Genomic DNA, 17,162 nt, shown 5'->3' on the forward strand with positions numbered 1-17,162 from the left:
TTTTCCCTCCTCCACTTGTCACTATCTATCTTCTTAATACCTGTCACTATATCTTTCTCCCCCTCCCTCCTTGTCACTCTGTTTCTTCCCCCTCTCCCCTTTTTCACTCTCTCTTTCTCCCCCTCCCTCCCTTGTCACTCTCTCTTTCTCCCCCTCCCTCCCTTGTCACTCTCTCTTTCTCCCCCTCTTTCCCTTGTCACTCTCTCTTTCTCACCCCTCCCTCCGTTGTCAGTTTCTCTTTCTTCCCACCCACCTCTGGAGTATCGTGGCCGAGCTCTATTCTGTTCGCGGTACAGGAGCATTTGTTTTATGTACCCGGCCGGACTGAAAGGAAGTGCACACTCTCTTTCTCACCCCTCCCTCCCTTGTCACTTTCTTCTCCCCCTCCATCCCTTGTCACTCTCTCTTTCTCCCCCCCTCCCTTGTCACGCTCTTTCTCCCCCCTCCCTCCTTTGTCACTCTCTCTTTCTCCCTCCTCCCTCGTCACGCTCTCTTTCTTCCCCCTCCCTCCCTCGTCACTCACTCTTTCTCCCCCCTCCCTCCCTCGTCACTCTCTCTTTAGCCACCCTTCCTCACTCGTCACTCTTTCTTTCTCCCCCTCCCTCCCTCCCTCGTCACTCTCTTCTCTCCCTCCCTCCCTTGTCACTCTCTTCTCCCCCCTCCCTTGTCACTCTCTTCTCCCCCTCCCTCCCTTGTCACTCTCTCTTTCTCCCCCTCCCTCGCTTGTCACTCTCTTTCTCCCCCTCTCTCCCTTGTCACTCTCTTTTTGTCCCCCTACCTCCCTTGTCACTCTCTCTTTCTTCCCCTCCTTCCCTTGTCACTCTCTTTCCCTTGTCACTCTCTCTTTCCCCCCCCCCTCCATTGTCAGTTTCTCTTTTTTCCCACCCACCTCTGGTGTAGCGTGGCCGAGCTCTATTCTGTTCGCAGTATAGGAGCATTTGTTTTCTATACCCGGCCGGACTGAATGGAAGTGCACACTAAGTGAGCACTTCCTATTAGTCAGACCGGGTTCAGGAAACAAAAGCTCCTGTCAGTCCCTTTCTTCATGCTGCACCAGAGTGGGGCACCGTCAGTGTTGAGGGGCACAAGGCGCTGCCCTGCTGAAAGGGAACGGCGTTCCTGCTAAGAAAAAAGTGCAGGAACGCGTTCCCACGCGTTACTGCAGGACTCGAGCCCTGGCTGTTACTTTGTAGAGAGAAAGCAAAGCAAATATGGGGTTATGCTTAGAAAAATCTTATGGTAGTGAAATAGCAAGGTTTTAAGTCAAATGCAATTTATTGTGTATAATCCAAAAATATAGAGTTTGTTCTGCTACTTTGCCTAAATTATAAGCAAATTGGTAAAAGATTTTTTCTTCCTAAATGGTAGAAATATCACCTATAATGGTGCTGGACAGGATAGCTGTAGGGGCATGTGAGGAGGCATTTTTTTTTTTTTTAATAGGTGAACTTTTACCTTTTTATTTATAATTTAAGGAAAGTAGCTCATAAGTCTATCTTTTCCGATTTCTTCAATCCTTGAACAATATCAAGGTTTAATAGTTGAACATTGACAGCACTTGTTTCTTCTAATAAATTTATAGTACTAAAAAGTATCTCTGCTGTTAAGATATATTTTTATTATCTTTAAATGCACTTGATATACTTGACAGACCTTCTCTTTAGAGGTAAAACTGATATGTTTAATTAATGGACGCTACATGCAAATCAAAGAGGAGAATAAGTTATATAAGTAAAGATTGTGTCAATAACTTTCTAGAAACATGCTTCAGTTCCTTGGGCCCAGTGCAAGTGAAGAATGTATTCCTAGGGTAAAGACAACATCATTATCTTATTAGAGATGTGTTTATCTAGGTTGCCTCACTTTAGCAAAGAGCACTTATCATGCAATGTAAAGTTAATATCAGGCATTTACTATTTTATGGTCACTTTTTCAGTTGCCACTTTTGCTATCTTGATTCTTTTTCCAGATCACTATGCATTGCTCATTTCCATAGTTATGATCACCCTACAATCCAGCAGCAGTGGCCATGATTGCACAATATTGGACAAAACACCGGCCTAGTTGAGCTCCCATAGTCCCGTCCACTATAGAGGCCACTGCTTTTTCCTATAGTGTGCAAGCAAGACCATTGCTGATGGATAGCAGGGTGTTTGTAACCTTGGAAGCAAGCAATGTATAATATGATAGGAAAATGAATGTAGCCAGCAAATGAAGCAATAGAAATATTTATAATATTTTTGTAGCAGTATTGCCTTTAGCTATATAACAAATATCAGTTGCATAAGTGAAACAACAGCTTTATGTTCCTGGGACCCAGTCCAACTGAAGAATGAGTTCCTATAGATTGATAGCTGTTACTTTGTAGAGAGAAAAGCAAATATGGGGTTATACTTAGAAAATTCTTGTGGTAGTGAAATAGCAAGGTTTTAAGTCAAATGCAATTTATTGTGTATAATCCAGAAATATAGCAGGGCTAGCACTCCAGCTCTTAACTCAAATTTCTTAACTCATCGTGTTATCTTGAGACAAAAGCCATTGAAAAGCAATTGAAGGTGTTTGCTTAGATAACACGACTCAGAAATCTCAGAAAACAGGAGTGTTAACTCTACTCCATCCGTACTTTGCCTAAATTATAAGCAAATTGGTAAAAGATTTTTTTATCAACGTTTGTCACTGTGTGTAGCAGAGGGAACGCTGCAAAACAGAAAAAAAATTCAGCAGTACCCAAATACACTATTATGACAGTATATTGGTATATAACACCCAGCTTCAATCTGTAGTTTTGGGGGGCCACTGGAATATCACACCAGTTATAATACTTTTTTTCCAGTAACGTTTGTCACTGTGTGTAGCAGAGGGAATGCATCGAAAGAGGCTACATTTCTGCAGTACCCAAATACACTATTATGAAAGTATATTGTTATATAACACCCCTCTTCAATCTGTCGTTTATGGGGGCCACTGGCCTATCACACCAGTTATAATACTTTTTTCCAGTAACGTTTGTCACTGTGTGTAGAAGAGGGAACGCAGCGAAACAGGCACAATTTCTGCCGTACCCAAATACACTATTAAGAAAGTATATTGTTGTATAGCACCCGCTTCAATCTTTCGTTTTGGGGGGCCACTGATCTGTCACACCAGTTATAATACTTTTTCCCAGTACCGTTTGTCACTGTGTGTAGCAGGGTGAATGCAGCAAAACAGGCAAAATTTCTGCAATACCCAAATACACTATTATGAAAGTATATTGTTATATAACACCCCACTTCAATCTGTCGTTTTGGGGGGCCACTGGTCTATCACACCAGTTATATTTTTATCCCAGTAATGTTTGTCACTGTGTGTATATTACTTTTTTTTCCCCCAGTAACGTTTGTCACTGTGTGTAGTAGAGGGAATGCAGCAAAACAGAAAAAAAAAAATCTGCAGTACCCAAATGCACTATTATGAAAGTATATTGTTATATAACACCCCGCTTCAATCTGTCGTTTTGGGGAGGCCACTGGTACCGTATATCACACCAGTTATAATACTTTTTTTCCAGTAACGTTTGTCACTATGTGTAGCAGAGGCAACTCAGCGAAAGAGGCTATATTTCTGCAGTAATCAAATACACTATTATGAAAGTATATTGTTTTAACACCCCGCTTCAATCTGTCGTTTTGGGGGGCCACTGGTCTGTCACACCAGTTATAATACTTTTTTCCAGTACCGTTTGTCACTGTGGGTAGCAGAGGGAACGCAGCAAAACAGGCAAAATTTCGGCAGTACCCAAATACACTATTATGATAGTATATTGGTATATAACACCCCGCTTCAATCTGTTGTTTTGAGGGGCCACTGGTATATCACACCAGTTATAATATTTTTTTCCCAGTAACGTTTGTCATTGTGTGCAGCAGAGGGAACGCAGCGAAAGAGGCAAAATTTCTGCAGTACCCAAATACACTATTATGAAAGTATATTGTTATATAACACCCCGCTTCAATCTGTTGTTTTTGGGGGGGGGGTCACTGGTCTATCACACCAGTTATAATACTTTTTTTCCAGTAATGTTTGTCACTGTGTGTAGCAGAGGTAGCAGCAAAACAGAAAAAAAAATTCTGCAGTACCCAAATACACTATTATGAAAGTATATTGGTATATAACACCCCACTTCAATCTGTCGTTTTGGGGAGGCCACTGGTACCGTATATCACACCAGTTATAATACTTTTTTTCCAGTAACGTTTGTCACTATGTGTAGCAGAGGCAACTCAGCGAAAGAGGCTATATTTCTGCAGTAATCAAATACACTATTATGAAAGTATATTGTTTTAACACCCCGCTTCAATCTGTCGTTTTGGGGGGCCACTGGTCTGTCACACCAGTTAGAATACTTTCTACTAATTGCGTTTGGAACTCTTTGTAGTTGTAGTATCGCTGCAGAACCGCTCACCAGTCACAATGCAGCACAATACAAATCCACTATAATTTCTATATTAGATAGTATGTTATAAGTGTATTACACCCCTATATACTGCACACCAAACAATAGTACACCAATACCAGTCCTTAAAAGGACTTTTGTGGACCTATTAGTTAGCGATTTGTGTCACTAACAGTCTGTCCCTGCTCCACACAGCAACCTCTCCTGACACTGACAAAAGACAGAATGTAAAATGGCATTTAGATCAGGTCTATTTATAATATAGGGGGTATGTCCATGTGCTGAAATGTCTCAATTGACTGTCCTGTACCACCTGATGGATGTGTCATGGGTCAAAGTTCTTCACAATGTAAAAGAATATGGCGGGCGCGAATATCGCCATATGTTCGCATGTTCGGCGAACAGGGAACGAGCAAAGTTTGCCACGAACCGACCGCTGGGTGAACCGCAAGGCCATCTCTAGCGGCAGGTATTATTTTGGCTTCAGTCTGTTCTGATTTGACAACCAAGATTACGGCGGGACAACAATTGACTTCTGTACTGTCTCCTAAAGATAAGTTCGTCCCTGGTCATTTGTACCTCCGGCTATTAGGTGAGTGTCATAATGCTGTTTTTAGTGGTCATCCGGGCATTAATGCCACAAAGGAACTAGTTTCCAGGATTTATTGGTGGCCCACTTTGTCCAGAGATGTCCATTTATATGTATCCTCTTGTGAGGTTTGTGCCAGGTCCAAGACTCCTAGGTCTCGTCCCGTGGTGAGTTGTGACCTCTACCCATCCCTAGTAGGCCTTGGTCTCATGTATCCATGGATTTTATTACCGATCTTTCTATGTCTGAGGGTAAGACAGTTGTGTGGGTGGCGGTTGATAGGTTTAGAAAAATGTGTCATTTTATCCCCCTGCCAAAGTTACCCAATGCTAAAACTTTAGCCTCTATTTTTGTTGACCACATAGTTTATTTACATGGTATTCCAGAGAATATTGTTTCTGATAGAGGCTTTCAGTTTGTTTCAAAATTTTGGAGGGCCTTTTGTCATAAATTTTATGTTTCTCTGTCTTTCTCTTCAGCCTTCCATCCCTAAACCAAATGTCAAACTGAACGTCTAAATCAGTCCCTGGAACAATATTTAAGGTGTTATGTTTCTGACAACCAACATAGTTGGGCGAAATACTTGTCTGTGGCAAAATTCGCCATTAACAATCAGATGAACTCGTCTACTGGTATGTCTCCTTTCTTTTGTAATGTGGGGTTTCATCCGCGATTTTGTTCATTCTTGCCGTCTTCTTTCCAGGTTCCGGAGTTTGATTTTGTAGTTAAAGAACTGTGCACAGTCTGGGCCCAGGTTCAGTCGAACCTGAAGAAAGCCCAGGAGGTTCAGAAGTTTAATGAGGACACAAGGCGTTCTCGAGGTGTAAATTTTGGGTTGGGAGATAAAGTGTGGTTGTCCACCAAGAATTTGCGTTTTAAAGTACCTTCAGGTAAATTTGCACTTCGATTTATTAGTCCATATGAGATTATCGAGATCATTAACCCTGTGTCTTTTAAGTTACTATTACCTGGCTCCTTTCGTATTCATAATGTGTTTCACAAAGCTTTAATCAAAAAGTATGTGCCGTCTGTATCTCCTGCACAGGAGTTTCCGTCACCAGTGAAGGATGCCGGTCAACTAGAATACGAGGTTTCTAGAATCCTTGATGTAAGGAAAATTTGTAATTCTTTGCAGTATTTGGTTCACTGGAGAGGTTTTGGTCTGGAAGAGAGGTCTTAGGTGCCAGCGAATAAAATGCTTGCTACTAGTTTGATTCGAAAATTTCATCTGGCACACCCTGAGAAACCAGCTCTGGCGAGTAAGGGTTCAGTGGCCCCTCATGGAAGGGGGGTACTGTAACAAGGAAACGACGGTGTGCTCCCTCCTTGCAGCACCGCCGGCGTCCCGCTGATAAAGAGGGAGGAGGAGTCGGATGTGGCCGGCGTCCTCATCTCCCTGGCAACAAGGGGGTGGGGTAGACCCAGCGGTGCACACTTCCTCAGCGTGGCCGACGTCCTTCATCCCTTAGGCAACAAGCAGGGGAAGGAATGAGTGCCAACGGATATAGAAACATAGAAACATAGAATGTGTCGGCAGATAAGAACCATTTGGCCCATCTAGTCTGCCCAATATACTAAATACTATGAGTTGGCGCTCAGGGTTTTGGCTGAGGCTGACGCAGGGTCACGTGACACTGGCCACGTCACGTGATAATTCAGTCTGGCCTATTTAACAGGCAACTTTCTGGCCACAAGGTTGCCTGTGATTGGTCTTACTACTCCACTAGCGTTTTCCTGCATGTGTGATTTGTGAACTCGACCTTGGCTTGTATTTGACTCTTGATCCTGCGTATTCCCTTTGTACTAACGTGACCTCCTGGCTTCTCACCTTGACTTGTATTTTGACCTCGATCCTGTGTAATCCTTTTGTACTGATGTGATCTCCTGGCTACTGACCTCGGCTTGTATTTGACCTTGATCCTGTGTTATTCCTTTGTACTGACGTGATCTCCTGGTACTTGACCTCAGCTTCCATTTTATTCTGGTTTTGTTTATGGTTGGTTATTTGTTTGGTTACTACCCAGCCTGGTATCTTCATTTCTGTCTTAGTCTTTCTGCACGTACCTGTCACCAGTTTTATGGTGTCCTAACTAAGGGCAACAAAAATAAGTGACTGATTCGCTTATCAAAATGCCGGGTCACTTTCTTTAATTGACCCAGTCAATCTGCCAACATCTTGTATTGAAAAGCTCAAGCTGATAATGACGAGTCATGAATATTCATGAGCTCCTGACTCTCCCCACCCACCTGCTGCTGAGTGACAGTTTATTGCCATAGGAATCAGCAGCAGGTGGGCAGGGGAGTGGCTATAGCTTTGAATTAAATATACGCTGGACTCGATGACCTCACGCCGGACTCGAATCAGCTCATTAGCATGCGGCATGCGGCATCTTTGTGTGTATATTATGAGGTAACCATCTGTCACACCAGTAAGTGAATACATCTAAGGCACTTTTTAGTAGTTAATGATTGTATATAATTAGTTAGATTATAATCAAATATCCACATGACAGGTTCCCTTTAAGCTAGGGACTGCCGTCCAGTTGCGCACCGTTGGTTAGGACGGACCGTGTAAGTAGGTAGGGATAGTGCAGTATGTGGAGCTTAGGGCTGCACTATCCCTATTGAATCGTGACCGTAGCAATGAATTTACAATGCTGATTAACACCACACTGCAAAATGTACAATATCTTCTAATACATAGTCACAATAGCATTAAGGGGTTATTCCCATCTCAGACGTTTGGGGCATATCGCTAGGATATGTCCCCAATGTCTAATAGGTGCGGGTCCCACCTCTGGGACCCACACCTATACTTCTAACGGAGCCCGCAAGGTCCTGGAGGGCACATCGCGCATATGCGGCCACCCTCCATTCATTCCTATGAGAGTGCCGAAAATAGCACAGCACTGGCCCAGCTATTTCTGTCAGTCCCATACAAGTTAATGGAGCAGTGGCCGCACTTGCACCATGCACCTTCTGTAAATTTCAATGGGACTTCCGAAAATAGCTGAGCACAGCCTAACAGAAACAATGTTGCAGTTTAGGACTGCCATTGAATTGCATTGAGCATCAATACTAGTCAATGGGAATGAACAAGCAATTTTCTGATGTAAACAGTTTCGCAGCGCTAAACCAGAAAGTCAAATGGTCACTGTGTCTGAATTTTCCCTCCAAATCCTCATATGACAGGAATGGAAAATTGCTAGCTTCTCGGTGCATAGGCTGGAAAATCCCAAAGTCTCTCAAAGTATAGGTCACAGTACAAGTTAATCCTTCAAAGGGCACTGAAGTAGTGAGTTGATGGCTTTTGCATAGCAGCAATAGGCCAATGTCCAGACTTCAAAGTACTACATTCCATCCTAGCTTTGCACAGTGAAGTTTATATATGTTGAGGCCTTGTGTAAGCTTTTCTGGTTAAAGGGTTTTTTGCTCTGGATCACTCATCAGTATCTGATAAGTGCGGTCCGACACTCTGGACCCCTGCCGATCAGCTGCTTGAGAAGGCACCTTCTCTCAGCAAACCAAGCACAGTACCGTACATTGTATGGCGGCTGAGCTTTGTTTTGCAGCTCAGCCCCATTCTTTTTAATGGAGCTTAGCTGCACCTATGCCATGTGACAGATAAACATGATGTCACATGGCCTAGGGAAAGCTACGAAACTGCACCAATACCTTCTCAGCTGATCGTGGGGGGTCCTGGATGTCAGAGACCCACAGATCAGATACAGATAACCTATCCAGAGTATGGGTCATCAGTGTAAAACCCCTTTAATTTTAAAAGTTGTAGACTATATTTGCATGTCTGTGGAGGTTCTCATTTATCCAGGTCATGGTATATCTGTAAAGAATAAATCAAGGCAACTGGACGTACTGTAGATTTCTTGAAACCATTTCACTCGTTCTTCCAACTGAATTGAGAAAGATTGTTGGAAGAATGAGCGAAATGTTTTCAAGAAATCTACAGTACGTCCAGCTGCCTTGATTTATTCTTTACAGATATATTTTCATAGTTTTGATAGGGTTTCACATGGACACTATCATAACCAAAGCCTAAGTTCCATAACATCATGTTACATAGAAACATAGAAACATAGAATGTGTCGGCAGATAAGAACCATTTGGCCCATCTAGTCTGCCCAATATATCTGAATCCTATGAATAGTCCCTGGCCCTATCTTATATGAAGGATAGCCTTATGCCTATCCCATGCATGCTTAAACTCCTTCACTGTATTTGCAGCTACCACTTCTGCAGGAAGGCTATTCCATGCATCCACTACTCTCTCAGTAAAGTAATACTTCCTTATATTACTTTTAAACCTTTGCCCCTCTAATTTAAAACTGTGTCCTCTTGTGGTAGCTTTTCTTCTTTTAAATATTCTCTCCTCCTTTACCGAGTTGTTGATAGTCAAAAATATGTAGACATTTTTAATATATAGTGTACTAATGTCACCTCTAATTATACACTTTATTTTTTCTATCACTCACTATACCGTTATGTGTGGTCCATGGGTGCCCATCAAGTGGACTATAGCTAATAAAAACTGGACAGTATAGTGCCATGGGTAGGCAACCTCCGGCACTCAGTTGCAGTTTCACAACAGCTAGAGTGACGAAGGTTGCTGATCTGTGGTATAGCGGAAACCTAGAAGAAATGGTTGTAAAGGTAAACTTGAGAAAAGTAAGTGACACGTTCCGTATCTGTCTGTTACACTTTGCAGTGGATCCTTACAGGTACTATGAAGACTGCTGTGCTCTTCTACCAAATGCTGTACAAACAATATTTCCAATCATCAGCACTGCACACTCATTGCAGGAGCAACCTACCATATTCAGAAGCTTTCATAAGTTTTTATTTGGAATATTTCTGGAAGTGATGCCCTGATGGCACAACATGTAACTGTACCAACAACCACAGCAACGTGTGTATTGTGTAGCACAGCGTTCACTAATACTACAATGACTGTCAAACCTCAACATCTTCAAACATGTCTTAAATGGATGTAAACCCTATATCATTGGGGAAAAAAGAGAAACTTTTCACAGTACTTCTGCAACTGCAAGTACAGAGTCAGTCGGGCAGCAAGATTCAGAAGCAACTGCTTTCACTGCAGGATTCAAAATAATGTGTTTTCCAGTTATCTGAATCCTTCGCGGAAGAAGCAGAGCTCGGAATACATGTACATCTACCAACACTTTTCAGTCCTGAAACAGAATGTTAATTTTGAGTTGACAGATGAATCTGAACTACCTGATAATCTCTGCTGGAAACTCAACCCACTCCAAATATCAATTATCCTCTGTCCTTACTGGAATGACTTTTATTTCAACTCCATTTAAAACAAAATCTTGCGAATTGAGGCTGCCAATAGTTTTATCTCATCTGGAAAAGGAAACCTCTTTTACCAGTTTGCCTTTTTCAGTGACACAGATTCTTGAAGGATATGACGTGCATTCCTTTTCTTCCACTGAAGCTATTCCAGAATACTGTTCTCAAAATAAAATAGGAGACAATCAAGATAACTTGTTGCGCACACGTGTGGAGGCAACAAAACAAACTTCAAAGTTACATTTTCAACTTATGTCGACCCCTTATCACTGGTGTCACTGATATCACTTATGTCGATGTTAAGGGAAATATGGCTTTCAACAACTATTCCTAATAATTGGACCCAGTGGTATTCACCCATTCAGTATGGCCAGTAGCATTGTGTCCCTTGATAGCATATCTAAAGCAGGAAGGACACACTGTAAAAGCAGTTGTACAACATCCTCTTGACCAAGAGATGGGGGAAGATATTTGGGTGGTCACAGGGTGGAGTCTATGGTGGGGGGTTGGGACACAGCAACATATGGGTGGAAGTTGGGAGTGAGGCTGGCTCTCTTCCTGCCACCCACTGGTCCAACAGCACTTCAGGAGCAAGCTAAGTTATATGTGTGCGTATGTGGGTATGTATATAAGTATAATATCCCAGTAAACTTTATATGTGTACATATAGATATTTGTAGTCGGCGATTGTATTACCAATAGATTATATATGCTGTTTATGCAGGACTCTCTATATGTACATATACTAATGGTCAGGTACTGGATGTGAGTTGGTTAGAAGAGTAGATCCACTAGACGGTATATTGGTGGAATCTGGATATACTGTATATACATACACATTATTAGCCACATTTGCTTAGCATCCAGGGTGCGCAGGAACGGAGGTGGCCGTGTGTGGTGGTGTCCTCTATGTATTGTGTTATCTGTATCTTTATGTATAATGTCCATTGCTTTGTCATCTCTATGTTATCAGTAAACTATTTTTATATATAAGTATCTGCGAGGGTTGTGTGTTGCTCCTGGGGTATATGAAGGACTGGAAGAGGTGTAATTATACACAGAATAATCGGGTTGTATGGGAAACAAGGGCAACATGCTAGGAATAGAATAGAAGGGATGGAAAACGGAGATATACATAAATCTCCATTTTACAAGAAGCAAAAATCCCCTCTTCAATAATGTTAAAGGGGATATTAATTATTGATATTTATGCAAATCTCAATAATTAATATTCATAAATAGGCGTGAGTCGTCTAGTGATGACTCCGCCTATTTATGCCTAAATCAGATATATATATATATATATATATATACAGTACAGACCAAAAGTTTGGACACACCTCATTCAAAGAGTTTTCTTTATTTTCATGACTATGAAAATTGTAGATTCACACTGAAGGCATCAAAACTATGAATTAACACATGTGGAATTATATACATAACAAAAAAGTGTGAAACAACTGAAAATATGTCATATTCTAGGTTCTTCAAAGTAGCCACCTTTTGCTTTGATTACTGCTTTGCACACTCTTGGCATTCTCTTGATGAGCTTCAAGAGGTAGTCATCTGAAATGGTCTTCCAACAGTCTTGAAGGAGTTCCCAGAGATGCTTAGCACTTGTTGGCCCTTTTGCCTTCTCTCTGCAGTCCAGCTCACCCCAAACCATCTCGATTGGGTTCAGGTCCGGTGACTGTGGAGGCCAGGTCATCTGGCGCAGCACCCCATCACTCTCCTTTCATGGTCAAATAGCCCTTACACAGCCTGGAGGTGTGTTTGGGGTCATTGTCCTGTTGAAAAATAAATGATGGTCCAACTAAACGCAAACCGGATAGAATAGCATGCCGCTGCAAGATGCTGTGGTAGCCATGCTGGTTCAGTATGCCTTCAATTTTGAATAAATCCCCAACAGTGTCACCAGCAAAGAACCCCCACACCATCACACCTCCTCCTCCATGTTTCACGGTGAGAACCAGGTATGTAGAGTCCATCCGTTCACCTTTTCTGCGTCGCACAAAGACACAGTGGTTGGAACCAAAGATCTCAAATTTGGACTCATCAGAACAAAGCACAGATTTCCACTGGTCTAGATATTCTACCATTAAGGCCTGATTCACACAGTCTCCTCTTAACAGTTGTTCTAGAGATGTGTCTGCTGCTAGAACTCTATGTGGAATTGACTTGGTCTCTAATCCGAGCTGCTGTTAACCTGCGATTTCTGAGGCTGGTGACTCGGATGAACTTATCCTCCACAGCAGAGGTGACTTTTGGTCTTCCTTTCCTGGGGCGGTCCGCATGTGAGCCAGTTTCTTTGTAGTGCTTGATGGTTTTTGTGACTGCATTTGGGGACACTTTTAAAGTTTTCCAAATTTTTCGGACTGACTGACCTTCATTTCTTAAAGTAATGATGGTCACTCGTTTTTCTTTACTTAGCTGCTTTTTTCTTGCCATAATGCAAATTCTAACAGTCTATTCAGTAGGACTATCAGCTGTGTATCAACCTGACTTCTCCACAATGCAACTGATGGTCTCAACCCCATTTATAAGGCAAGAAATCCCACTTATTAAACTTGACAGGGCACACCTGTAAAGTGAAAACCATTTCAGGTGACTACCTCTTGAAGCTCATCCAGAGAATGCCAAGAGTGTGCAAAGCAGTAATGAAAGCAAAAGGTGGCTAGTTTGAAGAACCTAGAATATTACATATTTTCAGTTGTTTCATACTTTTTTGTTATGTATATAATTCCACATGTGTTAATTCATAGTTTTGATGCCTTCAGTGTGAATCTACAATTTTCATAGTCATGAAAATAAAGAAAACTGTTGAGAAGGTGTGTCCAAACTTTTGGTCTGTACTGTGTGTATATATATATATATATATATATATATATATATATATATAGATACACCTAGCTAGGTTAACTAGCTAACTACCTCTGTTACCTATATACTCCACTGAACTACACTACGTGTGACTTACTACTATACTACGGCGGCGACTACTAAAAACACTATGCGCTGTATATGAACAATAAAGTATTTATTATACATTACACGTTACAGTCTAATATTAGCTTATAAATATATATATATATATCAATGGAATAGACATATATAGTTATAGCAGCGCACAGCAATATAAGTAAACACACTATAACAATAAACTAATATGGTCCTAACTACGCTAACACAGTCCCAAGTCCTCCCCAGGATCTAACTACAATTGCAATAATACACTTACATACACACAAATATCAGTAACCCACCCGCCTGGCTACTCACTGTCCCTATGGGGTACAAGGGGTAAAAACACAATACATGCAGGCCAAGGAACACAGGGTTGTGGGAAAGGCAGGGCAAGGGGTAATCCAGGAAAGGGTTTGTAACGGACCGTTTCAGCAGACAAGGGGTTAAAATCAGTTTAGGCGATATGCCCCTTTCTGAGAGACAGGCACAGCTACTGCAGAACACCAAACTCCCGAACTGGATACAAAATAGCACTTCAAACTGGAACCTCGCGAATAGCTGCTAGCAGATGAACAGGAAAAGCATACAATCAGCTTACACTCCTGGCAATCAGTCTCTAACAGCATACAGGGAATCCCCCCAATAACGAGACAAGGCTCCGTGTTGAGGGTCAAGCAGTGGTCTGACGTGCTGGCACACCGAGCCTGGTTTTTATTACAGTTGTTGCAAATACAGGACAGATGCAACACATCCCCACAATGCATCATGGTTTCCTCCTATCTGTCCCAGAGACAACCGAGAAGTAATCCAATTATCTCTCAGGACAAAGGGAAATCGCCAATACACATGTGGAGACAACAGGACAGACATCACCATTTAAACACACAATGGGACAATAGGAACACACCCACACAAAATCCTCCCCTCTGCCGGTGATGATTATTGAACACAATGGAGAATATAATTATCAAAGGCAGAGAAATACAGTTTTATAAAACATATCACAGGAACCCCAAAACATGCAATAACCCCATAACCAATATATCCTCGGAACTGGGGGATCTGGGTGAACCACATATCCAAAATTCACCCACATCCGTTCAGTAGTTTGAAAGATACAGTTTTATGCCAGTTACACCGAAAATATACAAGTTATACAGAAAATAGTCACTAATAAATGTGTCCCCTGTTTGGTAGTTTTAAACTACTGAATGATGTCTCTGTGCACCAAATACAGGCAAGATAGCACCGTGTTGAAAAGTCAGAACAGTGTCTGTGAGTTAAAATGTCCGCTATCTATTGTTCTCACCATGTGCTTCATCCATTGTTCTCACCATGGGAATAGTAAAATCCAAGCAAGTAAGGCAAATGATGCAATCCAGGGACAGAGGGCTCAGTCCCAAGTGCCTTAAGACCCAATAACTTAAGGGACCATAATCCCAGGGCAGGAGGCTGGCAAACAGCCCCCTCTAAAACACCATGGCGAGGTTGGTTTCGCCACAGGGTTAACACCTGGTATGGCAGGGGTTACCAGGGCAGCAGACTGCAGCAGGGATCAGGCAGTGAAGGGGTTAATGGTGGGGGCTCTGCAGGGACAGGGCAATGCAGAGGTTAATGCTCTGCAGGGACTTGCAGGGCAGACTGCAGGGGTGTCAGGGCAGAGCAGGGGAACAGGGCTGAGGTTAATGCTGCAGGAGGTCAGCAGCCAGGGTTAGGGGATGGTTGGTGGAGCAAGGGTAATGCAGGGGTTCTGCAGTGCTGGAGGGAAAAGGTTACTCAGCCATCTCCAGGGGCATGTGGCCTATCTTCCTTCAGGGAGCTGTTCCCATGTGTCTCTGTTTGTAGTTCAGTTCCAAGAGCCCGCGCCTTTGTCCTGCTTGGGCTTATATAGCTCAAAAGCAGCCCCCTCCTCCTTCAACAGGAGGGTGATGACATCATCGTGGGCGTGTGACGGAATGCTTGAACTGAATCAAAGGACTTCCTGCCCAAACCGTAAATGAGAGCATCCCCCCAGCTGCCACACCATAACATCACACATTCCCACGTCATAACAGAACCAGGCTGATCAATATATATAGTACAGACCAAAAGTTTGGACACACCTTCTCATTCAAAGAGTTTTCATTATTTTCATGACTATGAAAATCGTAGATTCACACTGAAGGCATCAAAACTATGAATTAACACATGTAGAATAATATACATAAACAAAAAAGTGTGAAACAACTGAAAATATGTCATATTCTAGGTTCTTCAAAGTAGCCACCTTTTGCTTTGATTACTGCTTTGCACACTCTTGGCATTCTCTTGATGAGCTTCAAGAGGTAGTCACCTGAAATGGTCTTCCAACAGTCTTGAAGGAGTTCCCAGAGATGCTTAGCACTTGTTGGCCCTTTTGCCTTCACTCTGCGATCCAGCTCATCCCAAACCATCTCCATTGGATTCAGGTCCGGTGACTGTGGAGGCCAGGTCATCTGGCGCAGCACCCCATCACTCTCCTTCATGGTCAAATAGCCCTTACACAGCCTGTAAGTGTGTTTGGGGTCATTGTCCTGTTGAAAAATAAATAATGGTCCAACTAAACGCAAACCGGATGGAATAGCATGCTGCTGCAAGATGCTGTGGTAGCCATGCTGGTTCAGTATGCCTTCAATTTTAAATAAATCCCCAACAGTGTCACCAGCAAAGCACCCCCACACCATCACACCTCCTCCTCCATGCTTCACGGTGGAAACCAGGCATGTAGAGTCCATCCGTTCACCTTTTCTGCGTTGCACAAAGACACGGTGGTTGGAACCAAATATCTCAAATTTGGACTCATCAGCCCAAAGCACAGATTTCCACTTGTCTAATGTTTATTCCCTCTGTTCTTTAGCCCAAACAAGTCTCTTCTGCTTGTTGCCTGTCCTTAGCAGTGGTTTCCTAGCAGATATTCTACCATGAAAGCCTGATTCACACAGTCTCCTCTTAACAGTTGTTCTAGAGATGTTTCTGCTGCTAGAACTCTGTGTGGCATTGACCTGGTCTCTAATCTGAGCTGCTGTTAACCTGCGATTTCTGAGGCTGGTGACTCGGATGAACTTATCCGCAGCAGCAGAGGTGACTCTTGGTCTTCCTTTCCTGGGGCGGTCCGCATGTGAGCCAGTTTCTTTGTAGCGCTTGATGGTTTTTGTGACTGCACTTGGGGAAGCTTTCAAAGTTTTCTCAATTTTTCAGATTGACTGACCTTCATTTCTTAAAGTAATGATGGTCACTCGTTTTTCTTTACTTAGCTGCTTTTTTCTTGCCATAATATAAATGCTAACAGTCTATTCAGTAGGACTATCAGCTATGTATCCACCTGACTTCTCCACAACGCAACTGATGGTCCCAACCCCATTTATAAGGCAAGAAATCCCACTTGTTAAAGCTGACAGGGCACACCTGTGAAGTGAAAACCATTTCAGGTGACTACCTCTTGAAGCTCATCAAGAGAATGCCAAGAGTGTGCAAAGCAGTAATCAAAGCAAAAGGTGGCTACTTTGAAGAACCTAGAATATGACATATTTTCTGTTGTTTCACACTTTTCTGTTATGTATATAATTCCTTATGTGTTAATTCATAGTTTTGATGCCTTCAGTGTGAATCTACAATTTTCATAGTCATGAAAATAAAGAAAACTCTTTGAATGAGAAGGTGTGCCCAAACTTTTGGTCTGTACTGTGTGTGTGTGTATATATATATATATATATATATATATATATATCTGATTTAGGCATAAATCGGGGGATAAGCTCGGGATCGCCTTTGCTGGGGTCAAAGGACACTTGTCTGTTTCACACAATTCCAACCAGCCACCAAGGT

Source organism: Bufo gargarizans, chromosome 8 (genome assembly GCF_014858855.1).
Source record: "Bufo gargarizans isolate SCDJY-AF-19 chromosome 8, ASM1485885v1, whole genome shotgun sequence".
Taxonomy (NCBI): domain Eukaryota; kingdom Metazoa; phylum Chordata; class Amphibia; order Anura; family Bufonidae; genus Bufo; species Bufo gargarizans.